This window comes from Triturus cristatus, chromosome 8 (genome assembly GCF_964204655.1).
Source record: "Triturus cristatus chromosome 8, aTriCri1.1, whole genome shotgun sequence".
Classification (NCBI taxonomy): domain Eukaryota; kingdom Metazoa; phylum Chordata; class Amphibia; order Caudata; family Salamandridae; genus Triturus; species Triturus cristatus.
The window spans coordinates 364,041,499-364,057,699 of record NC_140591.1 but is presented as its reverse complement, the minus strand read 5'-3'; the positions used below and the strand labels follow the sequence as shown (position 1 = coordinate 364,057,699).

General features: G+C 45.4%; 1 protein-coding gene across 6 annotated transcripts in view; it reads right to left on the bottom strand.

Annotated features, from left to right (window-relative positions):
- The window catches only part of NBEA (neurobeachin), a 1,788,010-nt gene that overhangs the window by 1,135,624 nt on the left and 636,185 nt on the right, over nt 1-16,201 (bottom strand). The gene's annotated exons all lie outside the window — the stretch shown is intronic.

Sequence of the window (16,201 nt, the reverse complement as noted above, 5' to 3'; positions counted from 1 at the left end):
TTTTATTTTAATAATAACTAAATGTGACATTGATTTTTAAATTCAAAACTTGTTAATTAACATTAAAATAAAATATAAAAAAGTTTCATTTTTAGATAAAAAATAAAATTGTGAATTTATTTATATTTTTAACTATTTAAACAAATGTAATTTAACTTAACATTATTTCCTTTGGGGGTTGAAATCCCTACCTCCATTTTCTTCAGGAGGATGTTGCAATAGCCAGTGGTTGGCCACGTGTGGTCTGGACACACTACAGCTCTGAATTGGAGTACATTTTTGACTGTTTTTGGTCCTTTTTAGCTATAGTAATTTTTGAAGTGCAGTTTTTAAATATGAATGGGCTTACTCTTTTGGGGGTGGGTGCAAGACCCTTCCTAAACCCCTATCCAGCCCTCCATTAACCCTGCCTTACTCCTGTAAACGCTCCACTGTAGTAGTAATTGTTCTCCATTCTACCCACTCATACCTGTCCCTCCCACATTTACTACTAAAAAATATACTTATGCGTTTGGAGACTGCACCGTTGAGCTGAAGAGCACAGTAAAAGATTGAAGCATTTTGCAATATGTTAGCATTACTATTGTAATACTACTAAATGAACTACAAAATGCAGTTTGTGAATAGGCCCGAGGAGTCGGTGTCTACTAACATCCTGTTTGGTTTGTTCAGGCTGATTTATTTTCTTACTGCTATTTTTCATAGAGCTCATGTCACCTTAGAGCAACTTCAAGGCGCTCTAGTACAAAAAGAGGCAAAATGTTATTAAAAAATAGCAGATAGCATTTAGACTGGAAATATTGCTCTCTCCTTGTGGTTTCTTTGTTCTGTGCGTGCGATCTGGGACATTAGCTTCCCCTCTTCGTGGTCGCTCCTAGAAGCGGGGGTGAGGGACCAGATTTCCCGGCAACCCTCAAATGTCTGCCTAAGAACTAGCCTCCCAATGCACGTATAGTTGATCAAAACAACGTGACATTATCTTATTTGATTGGAATAAGCAGACATTTAGAAAGATCCCTGAATGATGTGTACGCTCCCCTGATTCACTGTTTATGCCTTCTCTGAAACTCAGAATGTTCTACCAGACACACAGATACACCTCTTCTCTGTATGAGGCCTTTCATCCTTTCTGATTTGCTGCTCAGAATAGGCATGAAATTGGTAGACACATTTCACAATGAAATGGATATTCACTGTGGAAACAGATCCTAGTTATTATGATTTCAATGCTAAAGCTCCCACTGACCTACCTAACAACGGAGAGAGGAGCCATGGGGGTCTTGTCTGAGCTGTCGACGCACCGCCGGCGTTAACAGGCGCGGATCTGATGGGAGCTGGAGTGCTAGTAACTGCACCCACTCTCTTTGTGTGAGACTGTCAGCCCAGAAAAGCAGTCGAGAGCAAAAAAGCTCTTACAATCAGAGAGGAAATTACCAAATGACAAGGTGTCCTCCTTGAATCCATCATCGCCTGTGTACGGCATGCGCTCCATGCCGCTCATGCTGACACACTTCCAGGTAGCAGATCAATGGCATCAGAGCTGCTTCAACAATACAAGTAATGGCTCTATGAGGAATGACAGGCTCACAAAAAAATATATAATGGTGATAAAGCAAGATCCAGCACTTACTGAGATTAGGGTCTACATGAGACAAACTGCAATGGACAGAGCCCCTCAGAGAGTCACACATAGACCAATCAGTTCTGAACATTTGCCTTAGAAGGAAAACCATCACACGCCGGCAAGGCAGCTCAGCGTGTTAGTGTTCGCCTAATACACATGCAGTAATCTGAAAGTCACAAGTTTGAATCCCTGTAAGGCAGTTTCATCCTTCCATCCCTTTGTAATAGTAAATAGAGTGCTAGTAAATTACTAAATACTTATGTATATTACAAACAAAACTTTTGTTAAGATCTATTTCAAGTTCAGTCTGTATTTGATATAACAAAGATTTGAAGACTCAGCAGCTTTTGCGTCATTGCAGCTATTTGGGCGCCATATTGTCTTATGTGCGTAGCGTACAAGCATCACTCTGTTTAATTTCAGGTCACTATTTATGTATTAACTTGATTTGTAAGTAGCAATTCTGCCACTTCTAAGCAGTGTAAAAATGGACTATGATTACTACCCATTATAATGATATTAGGTTTAGCAAACTAAGAAGGGTGGAAGCAATGCTGGAATTGGAACACATTTACTATGGGAAAACATAAATTGGGGGTCAAAGGGAGGCAGACGAAAGGGGGGGGAGTCACAAGCAGCAGAGCTTGCAAGGCAACACCGGACAGTCAATATATACATATGTTGGGTTTTTTTTTTAAACCTGCTGCAAAGAAATTGGCAATAAGGACAAATGTGAGAGTAAATCTATTCTAATATCTTACAGGTTTAAGACAGGCGCTGCAAAGATTACTGTGTGACCAGCAATTTTGACTGAAAAGAAAAGCTCCATGGGTTGATCCACTCTCCAAGTCCAAATTCATTTATGTGCAGAGATGTCTACACCAGCAAATATGTCACCTTGCAGCAACTTCAGAACACTTTTCTGTGCAAGAAATATTGTATAGGTATGCACTGGGAATGGCAAACAAATTGAAGCAAGGCTCAAGTGCAGACGGTGTGGTCAGTGGCACTGGGACACAGGAGTGTTCGGGTCATATTGCACCTAAACTAGGGTTTTCTGTTACAACCCAATCCGCACAGGCGGCCCTTTTCCTTGCCTGCATTAGAGGCCATGGCGCACCACAGACAGTAACAGTAAGTAAGGGCAGGTTAAAGACGGTGGTGTACTAGTATATGAGTGCAGTCAGATTGGAATCATTCTTTCAACTTGTTTATGCCTCTGATGTGGGGTAGTCGTTAGCTGTGATTAGTTAGTAGGAGTTTGACCAGTTTGAGTCACATCATGGTCGCGTTCTGCGGTGCAGAAGAAAGCCATGCACCCATTTTATTAGAAATTGTGCTGTCCAGTGTGCATGCACTAACAGGGCAAATCTGTGAGTTTCTGCACGAACTGTAGACTACCCAGCTTGGAAAAATAGAGCAGGGCTGCTAACCCAGGTTCCTGAACTGCGAAAGATTAGAGGCAATGTCTTCGTATATGCACTGTAGATAACGTGACTTGTTCAAACATGGGCTCACAGCTCACGTCAGGGCCAAAAATCAAGATTTCCGTGGTGTTACTTCATCCCTGCATGTTGGTGTTCAGTTCTCAATTGCATATTACAGGAAAGGAAGTGATGTAACCAGGGTCATGCATCATCACGTCGCCTAACATTCATATTTCCAGGCTCCAGCCCAAATTAAGTAGGGGCACAGTAGAGGCTGTGGAAGGCACCTTTTATTTTGCATTGAAGCATAGTCATATCCTGTGTTTCTACACCAAAGATCCCCTTCATATCCATAAATTGTCATAGTAAATTATTAACAGCTTGTAGGAGGGAATCCATTTCATAATAATTGAGCAGAAAGAAACGCGTTACTTACCTGTAACAGCAGTTATTCAGTATTGGTGTCTTTCATAGATTCACATGCCTGAATCATTCCCCGTCGTCGAGACGGGAGCCTCCGGTACATAAAAAAGTAATGTCCTATAGACATACATAGAGAAAAATAGGCCTAAGGGCCTCCCCTTAGCAGCCTATCCTAGTCCTTATGTAAAAAGGACCAAACTCTTAGAGTCAGCCAATCAGCTATCACCTCCCTCTAGAACCTTCCTGGCAGGAGCCTCAGTCCCTCAGATTTTCGTACGCACCAAGCTAGGTAGGCGTAATATAGTTAGAGAGAGATGTGAGTCCTTCCAGGGGAGGCGGGAGGGTTGCATGTGAATCTATGAAAGACACCAATACTGGATAACTGCTGTTACAGGTAAGTAACACGTTTCTTATCCAGTATTAGGGGTGTCTTTCATAGATTCACATGCCTGAATCAGAGTAGTTAGCAATACATTATGCACATTTCTGATGTAACATGCCATAAAGATATTTGAGATAATACAACTATTATCATATCAGTTTGAACATTGGCATACGTCAAAACAGTAACTCAGTAAAGAATGTGCATACCAGGATGGCGGGATGTTGGAAGGCTCACCTCACTGGAATAGATGGCGAAGCACCGCCTGGCCCACTGCCGCATCCTTCGTAAGTTCGGCATCAAGGCAGTAGTGTCTGGAGAAGGTGTGCGGTGACTTCCACGTCGCCGCTCTGCAGATGTCCAAAATCGGCACTCCAGCGAACAGCGCTGCTGATGTGGACATCGCTCTGGTGGAGTGCGCTTCCACCCTGTCTGTCAAAGGCCGTCCGGCCCCGTCATGGCAGAATGCTATTGCCGAAGAGATCCACCTTGAAATGCTCTGTTTTGTTAGAGGCATACCCAACCTTGGCCTACTGTAGGCCACAAATAGTTGTGATGACTTCCTGAAGCTCTTTGTTTTGTCCATGTAAAACTTAAGACACCTTTTGAGATCCAGAGAGTGGAGTGTCCTTTCTGCTGCCGTGGTAGGGTTTGCAAAGAAGGACCGTAGAACCACCGGCTCGTTGAGGTGAAAGTCTGAAGGCACTTTCGGTATGAACTTGGGATTCGTCCTCAGCACCACCCTGTCCTGTTTGAACTGCATGAAGGGTTCCTGAATGGAGAGAGCTTGCAGCTCGCTGACCCTCCTGGCAGATGTTAGAGCGAGCAACAGAGCCGTTTTCCATGAGATGTACTTGATGGAAGCTCGATGAATGGGCTCAAAAGGGTGCTTCATGAGTTGGTTGAGGACCAAGTTGAGGTGCCACGTCGGTGGGACCCGTCGAGGTCTTGGGAAGGACCTATATAGCCCCTTGAGGAACTGTTTGATAAGCCTACTGGACCAGAGAGACGGGCCTTTGTAAGTCCTGGTAAAACGTGAAATTGCCGCCAGATGCACCTTTATGGATGCATGCGCCAATCCCGACTGTGCCAAGTGTAGTAGATATGGCAATATCTGTTCAGGTGTGATATGGAGTGGTCTCAGGCCTTTCTCTAAACACCAGACGCAGAAGCGCTTCCATTTGAGAGAGTAGGTTTTGTTGGTACTGTCCGCCCTCGCTTTAGATAGCACGTCCCTGCAGTCCTGCGGGATGTTTAAATGGCAGAACTCTCTGTGCTCAGGAGCCAGGCCGATAACCTGAGCGATTGCAGGTTCGGGAATTGCACCTGCCCGTTGGACATCGACAGCAGGTTCGGGTGTTGTTTGAGACGAATCGGTGTCCTGATGGAGAGGCGATGAAGGTCCGAGAACCAGTGCTGCCTCGGCCAGAACGGGGCAATTAGGATCAGGGTACAAGGCTCCGCCTTCATCTTCCTGAGGACCCTGGAAATCATCGGGAACGGCGGAAAAGCGTACGCAAATACGCTGAACCAGCCTATGGAAAAGGCATTTCCGAGCGACCCTGGTTGGGGATGCCAGCTTGCGTAGCTTGGGCATTTGGCGTTCTCCCTGGTGGCAAACAGGTCGATTCCTGGGACTCCCCATTCTGAGAATACGTGTGTTAGCGAATTCTCGTCGAGCTACCATTCGTGGGAGAGTGATTTCTGTCTGCTTAGGGCGTCTGCAATGGTGTTGTCCTTGCCCGGGACATAGTCCGCTCTGAGAGTAATCCCATGGAGAACCAGCCAGTTCCAGATCTTTTGCGATTCGCGTGATAGAGTAAGTGAACGCGTTCCTCCCTGTTTGTTCAGGTAGTGCATCGTCGTGGTGTTGTCGGTTCTGACGAGCACCTGGGAGTTCTGGATGCGCGGTAAGAAGGCTTGCAGCGCTAGATACACAGCCCTCAACTCCAGAAGATTGATATGGAGGTGTTGCTCCTGATCTGACCATTTGCCATTCACTCTGAGGTCCTGAAGGACAGCTCCCCAGCCCGCCAGAGATGCATCGGTGGTGATCACAAGTGGCGCTGCTGGAAGCAGGAACGGCAGTCCCGTAGACAGATTCCTGTAATCTTTCCACCATTCGAGGCTTTTGGATATTCGCGGTGTTATCCTCACAATGTCTTCGAACGAACCCGTACTCTGAGTCCACTGGTTCGTGAGGGCTTCTTGCAATGGACGCATCCGAAGCCTGCAGTGAGGGATGAGGAGAATACAGGAAGACATCATTCCCAGGAGTGATTTGAAGGTGCAAACTCTTAGGGACTTCCTTGATGCCACCGCCGTGGCCAGCGATATTATCTTGTTTTTTCGTTCTTCCGAAGGAAATGCCCTCGCGCATTCCGTATTCAAGGTTGCCCCTAGGAAGGTGATGCTTCTTGTTGGGGACATATAGGATTTCTGGAGATTGAGAGTCAATCCTAGATGTTGGAAAAGATTGGTACAGGCGTTGGCGGATTTGGTTGCGCCTGCAGCTGTGGGTGCCTTTACCAGCCAGTCGTCTAGGTAGGGGAAGACTTGGTGACCCATTTGACGCAGGAAAGCTGCCACAGGAGAAAGGCACTTGGTGAAAATCCGTGGAGCGGATTTGAGGCCAAATGGCAGGACCTTGAATTGGTAGTGCTGTCCTGCTACCTCGAAACGTAGAAACTTCCTGTGCCTCCTGAGAATCGGGATGTGATAGTAGGCATCTTGAAGATCCAAAGATGTCATGAAATCTCCTTTTTCTAGAATGCCTAGAATTTCTTGGAGCGTCACCATCCTGAACGACTGACTCTTCAGGAAAGAGTTGAGTGCCCTGAGATCTAGAATGGGCCTCAACTTCTTTTCTTTCTTGCGTATCAGAAAGAAGCGGGAATAGAATCCTTTCTACCTCTGAGCCGATGGAACTGGCTCGATCGCTCCTTTCTTCAACATCTCCGATATTTCCCGGAGTAGCAGTCGCAGATGTCTGTGTGGGAACCTGCGGGGAGGGGTTGCAGGTGGGATGGTGGTAAATTCTAGGGAATGGCCGAATCTTAGGAGTTGGAGTACCCAGCGATCCGTGGTGATGAGGCGCCAATTTTCCAGGAAATGGGTCAATTTTCCTCCAATTTTTAATGAGGGAGATGGTATGTGGACTGGCTGGAATAACTGGTCACTGGCGTCCGCCGGTGCCCTTCTTCTGGTTCTTACCCCTGAAGTTAGACCGTCCATACGAAGACTGTCGACCTTGTTGCTGCTTCTGCTGGTACTGGGTCTTATTCTGGAAGGAATATGAAGACCTATTTTGGTAGGATCCTCTGTAGGAGGACTGGCCTCTAGATTTGTTGCCCCGAAAGGACTGATTCCTCGCCTGCAAGGTTCCAAGCGCTCGAGCAGTGTCAGTGTCCTTCTTGATAGCTTGGAGCGCCTCATCAATTTTTTCTCCGAAAAGATGTTGTCCGTCGAAGGGCATGTCCAGTACCTTCGTCTGCACTTCCTGCCTGAACGATGTTGCCTTCAGCCATCCCTGTCGACGCAGGACTGCAGCCCCAGCCAGTTGACGAAAGCCTGTCATGGCCACGTCTATGGCACAGTCAATGATTTCGTCCGCCGAGGTTTGGCCCTCCGAAAGTAGTGCCTTGACTTCCTCCTGAACTGCGCTTGGTAGTTCTGCTAAATATGGGGCTATATCCTCCCAAAGTTGGCGGTTATAACGCCCTAACAGGGCTATGGAGTTGGCCACCTGTCATTGCCGAAGTGGTTGAAAACCTCTTGCCAATTGTGTCCAATTTCCTGCCTTCCTTGTCCGGTGGGGCTGACAGAGGGGAGGAAGGATTACGAGAACTTTTCTGGGCCGCCTGGGTCACAACCGAATCCGGTTTCGGGTGCCCATTAAGGCAAGCCGGTGCCGTGGATGGAGCTTTGTACTTCTTGTCCAGGCGTGGAACAACCGCAGGTACGGAAGCCGGCGTCAGCATTAATTTCTTTCCCTGGTCCCAGAGAAAGTCAATGATAGGGATTGACTTCGTCGACTTCTTCGTCTGCTCCTTAAAGTCATGCAAGAAGCACTCAGTCTCCGTTGATTCCATGACCATATGAAACCGCGTCGCTGCTCGTTCAACTATCTTATGAAAACCGCCAATATCCACTGGCGGTGAATCAGCTTGGCGCGGTTGTGGGGAAGGTGGGGAGGATGCCACATACTCCTCCTCCTCATCCTGGTCCGTCCGGTCTTCCTGGACCTCCCCCTCTTCCATCTCCTCAGCCTCCTCATCCGATGACTATCACCTGAGGTGGTGGTTTCTCGTGGCAGACCTGAGTCGCTGGTCGTGATTGCTTTGGGGCTGTCATTGATGGAATTGTAGTAGGCACTGGGCCCCCTGTGTCCAGTGCTGGCGACTCCGGGAAACGTTGCTTGTAGTCCCGGATAAGGAATTTGAGGTCATTAACTATCGACAGGGGAAGACATACCATCGGGGTGACCTCCGTGCGAACCTGTTCCTGGACGGGGCGTTCCTGCCCGCTCATCTCCTCCTGTTCCTCGTCCATGCTTTGACATTTGACGTACAGCTCAGACGGGGAAGTAGCCTGATCAAAGAGCTCTTCTTCCGACTCCTCACTCTGAAGAATCTCCATAGGCAAATTGGTTTGCACCTTACTTGGAGATGTCGTTTCCGGTGTAATCTGCGGTCTGGACAGTTTGCCAGATGGCGATGCCTCTACAGGAACCCCTGCTGTCTTCCTTGCTGACATTCCGACCAGTTCGGATTTCCCCATGGACGACGACGACTACTTTCCCGTCGACGATACCGTCGTCGACGGCATGATCTTCGCTGACGGCGGCTCCGCCGCCGATACTCTCCTCGTCGACGATGTCTTCGTCGACGATGCGCTCGTCGACGATTCATTCGTCGTCGACGCCCTCGTCGTCGACGCCCTCGTCGTCGACTCTTCCGTCGACGGTGGACTCCTCATCGACGATGTCTTCGTCGACGGGACAATCTTCGTCGTCGACGATGACTTAGCCGCCGACGACGGTTTTAACAGTATAATAGACGAAATAGGAGTACCTGCTGACGACGATGAAGGGGTGGTTGTCGTCGACGAGAAGACTGACGACGCTGTCGTTGTGGACACGGTCGTCGTCGCTGTGGAGACATGACCTGGCGCCCTTTTTTGCGCTGAAGAAGGCGTCGCAATTTGGCTGGCCGACAGGGTAGGCTTCTTAAAAGTCAGAGAGTCCTTGCCAGACACTGAAGACTTTGCAGATCTTGCCTCTGAAGACTTCTTGTGTGTCTTCATAGGAGGAGCGTCTGAGGGGCCAGGAGACGTCACTCTCGGCCTCTTCAGGGAGACTTCAGAGGCTCCGGAAAAGCTTGCCTCTGAGGACACCACACTCTCCCTGTCCTTGAGCCTGTCCAGCCAGATAAGGAGACGACCCTCTCTGTCTCTCAAGGTCTTGTGAGGGAAAGACCTACATATTTTACAGTCCTTAGGGACGTGGTCCGGATACAAGCAATACAAGCAGAGGTCATGCTTGTCGTCCACATGAAGCCTCTTCTTCCCACATGAAGAGCAAGCCCTGAAAAGGGCTTTCTTCTGGGATTCAGACATGCCAGGAGTTGTAGAAGAAATAAACACTCACTGCAGTAACAAGAGGCCTGAAGTGGTCTGCGTTCAATCCTTGAAGTAGAAAGTCCCAAAAAAGTGAACAATCTGGTTTGAAAGAAATCCTGAGGAGAACTCAGGCTGGAGACTCCCTAGCACAACGTGCGGTAGAAAATCTGAGGGACTGAGGCTCCTGCCAGGAAGGTTCTAGAGGGAGGTGATAGCTGATTGGCTGACTCTAAGAGTTTGGTCCTTTTTACATAAGGACTAGGATAGGCTGCTAAGGGGAGGCCCTTAGGCCTATTTTTCTCTATGTATGTCTATAGGACATTACTTTTTTATGTACCCGAGGCTCCCGTCTCGACGACGGGGAATGATTCAGGCATGTGAATCTATGAAAGACACCCCTAATACTGGATAAGGGGGTGGTAATAAGTACCAGGGTTTGAATGTCTTGGTTGGAATGTTCTGCTGTGGCATGCGGCCAACACTCCCACATGCTGCACCAATTCACTACAACTTTGACATCATACTTAAATATATTTCAGTTTTCACTGTACAGTATGCTAATTTAAGAAACTGTGCATGCAGTTTTAATTTAGGCGTGTCTGCAAAAGACAGACAGGAATCAGATAACCCCCCTCCCGCCAATGTTCTGTCATGCGCGGCTTATTGACAGGCGGGAGGAAAATCAATGTTCAAGCTCTAACTCAGCTATTGTTTTTCCCCTGAACAAGGCGAAGAATATTTATATTTTCACAATAATAAAAGAAGGGACTTAAAGGTGAAGTTTCAAACTGCGATTCTATCAACCTCCAAAAACACTACAAGGAACTGCGTGTTTTAAAGATCTGTGGATGTACGTGTACTAGCAAAATCTAAGGGATATCAAGAGATAAAAAGCTCAGCCCCTGGCTGGCGGCCTGACCTGTACCTTAGCACTGCTCAGATGAACAGATTTTCATTATGGCAAGCGCCTGTCAGTGGAGGCTGCCTGGACCTTGATGTCACGCATGACTCAAACCTTAGCACTATAATCATGGGCACATCACACGGGCACATCTCCGAGCATTGAGGCTTTCATCAATTTAAAAACAGGATTGTTTGCTTGCTTTCTGTAGCACAAAAACGAATTGTCTGATATTATAACACTATGTGCAGCATTTCATATGAGGTCTTAAAACTATTTTTTTAAAGCAAACGTTTTGCTTTCTTAAAAAGTAAAATCAGGGGATTTTGAAAGGGTCAGACGTGTAAACTTGAATGTAATGTCTAAGTCACAAGGCTGACATTTAGAGACACTCACAAAGTCATTCAAATGAGTGCAGTAGGGCATCAGGGTGAAAAATCGGCCCAACTCACAAGCGAATGATACAAAAACGGGACTATATATTTTTTCCAAGTTTGTGCCGAAAATGCTAGGGATTCGGTAATATAATATTGAACTCACTGACATGCTAACAATAAAACAATTACTTTAAGAGGGCACACCTTTCTAACTCTTTAAAAAAAACAGGGAATTATATTTTTATATTTTATAGCTAAAATAGTATTACAGAAATTCATTTATTTGAGTAAGGGCTCTCTACTTAAATTCCGTTTTGTAAAGGAATGGATTTTCCGTAAAAAGAACGTTTACACAAACTCAATAAATATTGGGGATCTCACTTTACAGAATATTTTGCACACTTAAGTTGAACTTTTGAAAATAATATAAGTAGTACCACCAAGGGTGGATACGTCAGCAAAGTGGCACTGCCCGTGAAAATATAAGTGTCACTCAAAGGTGAAAATCTGTCTGTTTAGCCACAATCGCAATTATAGAGTTGGGCGCTACATTCAAAGGTTATTGGCATTATTCCCTTAATGAAAACACCCAGGTTCGCTTGGGAACTGTCAGGGGACAGATATGGATTTGATTGACATGTTCTTTCCTGGACATGTGCTTAATTAACGTCAGCTATTCATTTGCAGGGCTTGGCCTCTATATGATCAAATGATCCTTTCAAAGGCACACATTAAGAACTTTGGGGCATATCAACAAGGGATTTATCTCTGTTTTTTTGGCTTTAAAAGCCAAAAAAGCAGAGATAAAACTAGCGCCCTATCAACAACAGGGTGCTAACACGCAAATTTGCATGTTAGCACCCTTTTACTCTACGCTTCCCCTTGCATCTCTAATGAGATGCAAAGGGGGCGTTCCAGAGTAAAATAATAGGAGAAATGTCGCTAAGCGACATTTCTCCTATTATCAAGAATGTCGCTAACCCTGTTAGAGACAAAAAAAGCAGCGCTAACCGCGGTTAACGCTGCTTTTTTACATCTGCTAATTTTCAGACTTAGCCATGATATCCTATGGAAGGAGGATATCATGGCTAAGTTTGCCTGTCCCTATCAACAAGGTAACGTGTGATTATCGCTGGGTTTCCAGCGATAATCTCACGTTAGCCTGTTAGCGTGTGGATTTTTATCGCTATTGAGATAAGCGTTGCTAATAGCACGCTATCTCAGCGATAAAAATTCACGCTAGCCGGCGATAATTATCCTCACGCTAAGAGCGCTGAGCGATAATTATCGCCGGTTGTTGTTGATATGCCCCCATGTTGCTTCAGCTGGAATGCCTCTATTAACGATCAATATTTGCCATCACTTAATATGACATCACTTTGATAGTTACCAAGTTACAAGTCTGACTAATAAATACATATTTGGAAATAAAGTGGGAGCATGCATTTATGATATGGTACCTTTGCCAATTACTTTGCACCCTCTGGCCATTCCTAGATTCATCTTTTCCAGGTGGGTTCAGCCAGAGGACATCTCATGCAAGAGTTTGCAGTTTGAACTTGGTTCCAATTAAAAACCAAGTAATGCATTCCTTCTAAATACCTGAAATAGTTTAAGCTTCCCTAAAGCTATCTAGAATATGGACTGTGCTCTCCTCTCTGCTGTTAGCAAATCAAGAGATAATACCGTGGAGTTCATCGCGACTGCTTTTCCAAAGTAGATCGGCCATTTGTGAACACTAACTAAGGCAAGACAGGGCAATAGACTGTGCAGAATTTACTTAACTTGCATAGAAGGAAATTGACGTTTTGCTCAACATGATTATGATGGGTCTTGCAAAGATTTATCTGGAATTGATGTTAAGTTTTTACTATACATGGATGGGCAGTGTAAAACTGGAGGAAAGAATGCATGGATTTCCTTTATTATTTATAATTATGTTCCACTGGCTGCATTAAAGCAATAGTTAAATGCATTTGCTGTGTTACTGGAAGATGATACTAGAAAGTGCACACTGTATTATTAGAGAATGACAAGTTAGGCATGGCTCTCAGGGAACACATCTACTCTCATGAATTTGCTGTTGCTGGTTTCAGTTTTCCAGCTCTGGCTGCTTTGATCCCTGCTGTAGCAGAGGCCTACTAGCCAGGACCCAAGTCCACATGACCCACAAAACAGTATGCTTTTGTTTCCTCAGGATGATGCCTAAAATTCCGGATCAATACTCCGCTTAGAAGGTGCCTGAATTCTGACCGTGCTGGTGCAGAACTATTTCTCAATCAAATAAATGTAACATAACTATTAATTTGCATATAGACTTTGGTAAATGTCATTTGCACCAAATCGCACAGTAAATCCATTGAGGCCAGAGAATTTCAGATTTGAGACATGGTATATTTTCTGTCTAAACCAATTTTAGTGGCTCATTGACAATCATGCTCATGGCTCGATGACTTCACGTCATAGCTCGCAACACAATCTTACTTGGGCCATCAAAGTTCCAAAGAGCATTGTCAGGCTGTTTTCCGAGTCCTTGCAATCACAGTGAAGCATCCAGCAATATCAAATGTGAAACTGCTGTATTTCACCTTTAACCGGGCCACTGGGATCCTGGTAAGTAGAGGTAAGCTGGCCTGGCCTTCCAAACCTCTTTGACTCTCTGGGAAGCGGTTGACAAACAGTCAAGGCCTAATTCAAAGGAAGTGCTATGAGGTTGATTTGTGAGTTTCATAAAAGTTCAAATAAAGATGTGACTGTCTAGCCAAAGTTGTGAGTATGTGCAAAGACACAACACTTGAAAAATATCTCAAAATACAGTTGAACAAAATTAAATGCAGAATAAACAGGTAATTGAGGATGTGGCCTAATAGCTAGAGCGTTTGACCTTGAAGCTGGGGAACCGGGTTCTTGTCTCGGCAGGGACGCTCAACATCCTGTGATTCTGGGCAAATCTCTTAATCTCCCTGTGCCTAACAAAATGAAAGTGTCTGTCTGTAACGCAACTGGTGCTCATGTACAGCGCTCTGATACTTTCGGGTCGAGTTCGTGCTATATGAAAATTCACTTGCAGAAGTTGTAGGTTGCCCCTAAATATTTCAAACTGTTCATTGCCAATGTATTCTCTTGATACACCATATTAGATACAATACAAATTTTACTGCAAGGCAGAAGTCATTAAGTGGTTAATAGCACAAGGATGAACCATGGACTACAGCTTGACACAACTATTCGAACTACTTTCCTTAGTTTGTTCTTTGACATTTTGTTCTTCCTTTGCAAGGCCATTTTGTGATGTAAATTATATACGTATGCCAGGTTAATCAGATCGTACGTCCTAATTGTAAACTGTTCATAAGTGTCAGTGGAAGATACACCCACACAGTGCATAATTTGTACCGGTGGCTGCAGGTAGTGGGCACCAGCACTCATTTTTGGTGATCCGCAGTTGTTTTTCATCATCAGACTTTGAGCCAGAGCAAGAGAGAGAAAGCACAAAGGGCAGTCCGAGAAAGATAGGGAAACAGTTACAATGAAGACAGCAGTAATGAAAAAGAGTTGCAATAAAGAACCAGGAAGCCCAGGGTGGTGCAAGAAAGAGGCATGAGATGGAATCAATCCAAGGTAGCCTTGGTATTCAGCAGGCTGGCATTCTTCTGCAGCAAGTTACAAATAAAGTACGGTCTCCATTCGAGGGCTATATGGTTTCACAGAGGCTCTGAGGTATGTGGCATTAAATAAAAACTAGTTCAAAAGAGGAGGATTTTTTTCAGAGAAAACAAAACAGATCCGACAGAAGTTCAAAAAATGTCACGTGTTAGGACCTGCAGATCGGTAGAAAGGCTTAGCTTTGATCAACACTGTTTCTCCTCAAGGCTCACTGAGCAGGGAGGCTAAAATGTCAGCAGGTGTAGACAACAGATATACAAGAAGAGAGTGCGTGAGATCCAGAGCCCGGTGCATAAATCTCACCATTCTTTCTAGCAGGGGACAGACTTGGAGTCTGTGAAACACCGTTGCGGCCGCAAAACACGGCGCTGCTTCAGAAGCCACATCCACGAAGGAAGGATACCTGAGCCATTAAATAACGACACGCTGCTCTTTAAAATCTAGAGATTTATTTGATAAATTCTGTTTTTATATTAACTCCGTGGGTTATTCCCGACATGTCCTGAAAAGTGTTTCAGTTCAGTTGGTGCCCAGTGCATGGCTCTCTGTGCAGTCTGTGGGTCAGAGGGTCAACTCTTGCCAGATGCGCTTGGTCTTTTCATGGCAGACAACATGAGCTCAAGTGCGTTGGGTAATAGTGACAGCTGATAATAGCTGCCGTCACTTAATGTGTTCACTATTATTACGGGATCGATGATGAGCCAAAAACCAACATTTCCACAAAGTCCCTTACAAAGAAGCCGGCTGCACAAACAGCCGGGCCATCCTGTGGCTGGCATACTGTGGGATACTCCTGAAGCTGATGTGCTGGGCCATGCCCAGCTTGGGCCAACTGGATGCTTTCTGCACAGCTTGAAACACTGTTTCACTGCACTATTGTAACGCATTACCTAGGCTGCGGTGGCTTGGAGTTGCCATGGTTACCATCGGCTTATAGCCCGGCCTGTAGACAGGCCCCAATGTTAGGAAGGTCCCAGCAGGGAAACATCTGCACTACCCGAGGATGACCACCACCTTAGCCCCATGAATTATGCCGCTAGAGAGACAAGCAAGGTCTGAGACGGGCTCCAGTCAGATCACTGGCTCTGGCCCGGCCCTTGCCCCATGAGACGAGCCATTTCAGAGCCAAGCCCAGTGCATCAGGCATTATACTGTTTCCTCTGAAACTGGGTGTTTTTCTAAGCGAACGTGCAGCTTCTTGCTAAACAGGTGGCAAATATGCCGGAAATAGGCATAACCTACGCATTAAAGTTTGCTTTTCTACTTGAACCCTCGCCAATGGAACACTAGTTTAAACACAAGCATGGCTCGTAACTTAAAAAGAATATTTACAGACTGCAGCTGATATGCGCTTTCCAGGCCCTCCATGACACTGCAGTGACTTTCCAGCAGCTGCCCAGGCGCGCGCACAACTCTTGTACTCGGATTAGTGCAAAATCATGAGACTATGAAAAGGCAACTCCGTGTTTGCCTTCAGCGAGTCTGAAAATAAATATCACGGTCTATGCAATTACTTTTTGTTTTAACATAGAACTTGTTACTACAATTTATGAAATAAAAGTTGCTACTTTTATCCAACATGACGACACACATTTTATCCATCGCAGAGTTAATCCACCTGGTTCCAAACTATTGGTGCACAGATGCACAAATATCTCTGTATTATTTATGATGTAAATTATCTGGCATATATTGATTAACACATCGTAAGAGAACAGTGAATTGAAATATATAAAGTTAAACTGCCCTCATCAATAAAAGATGAACTTGTAAGAATGGTGT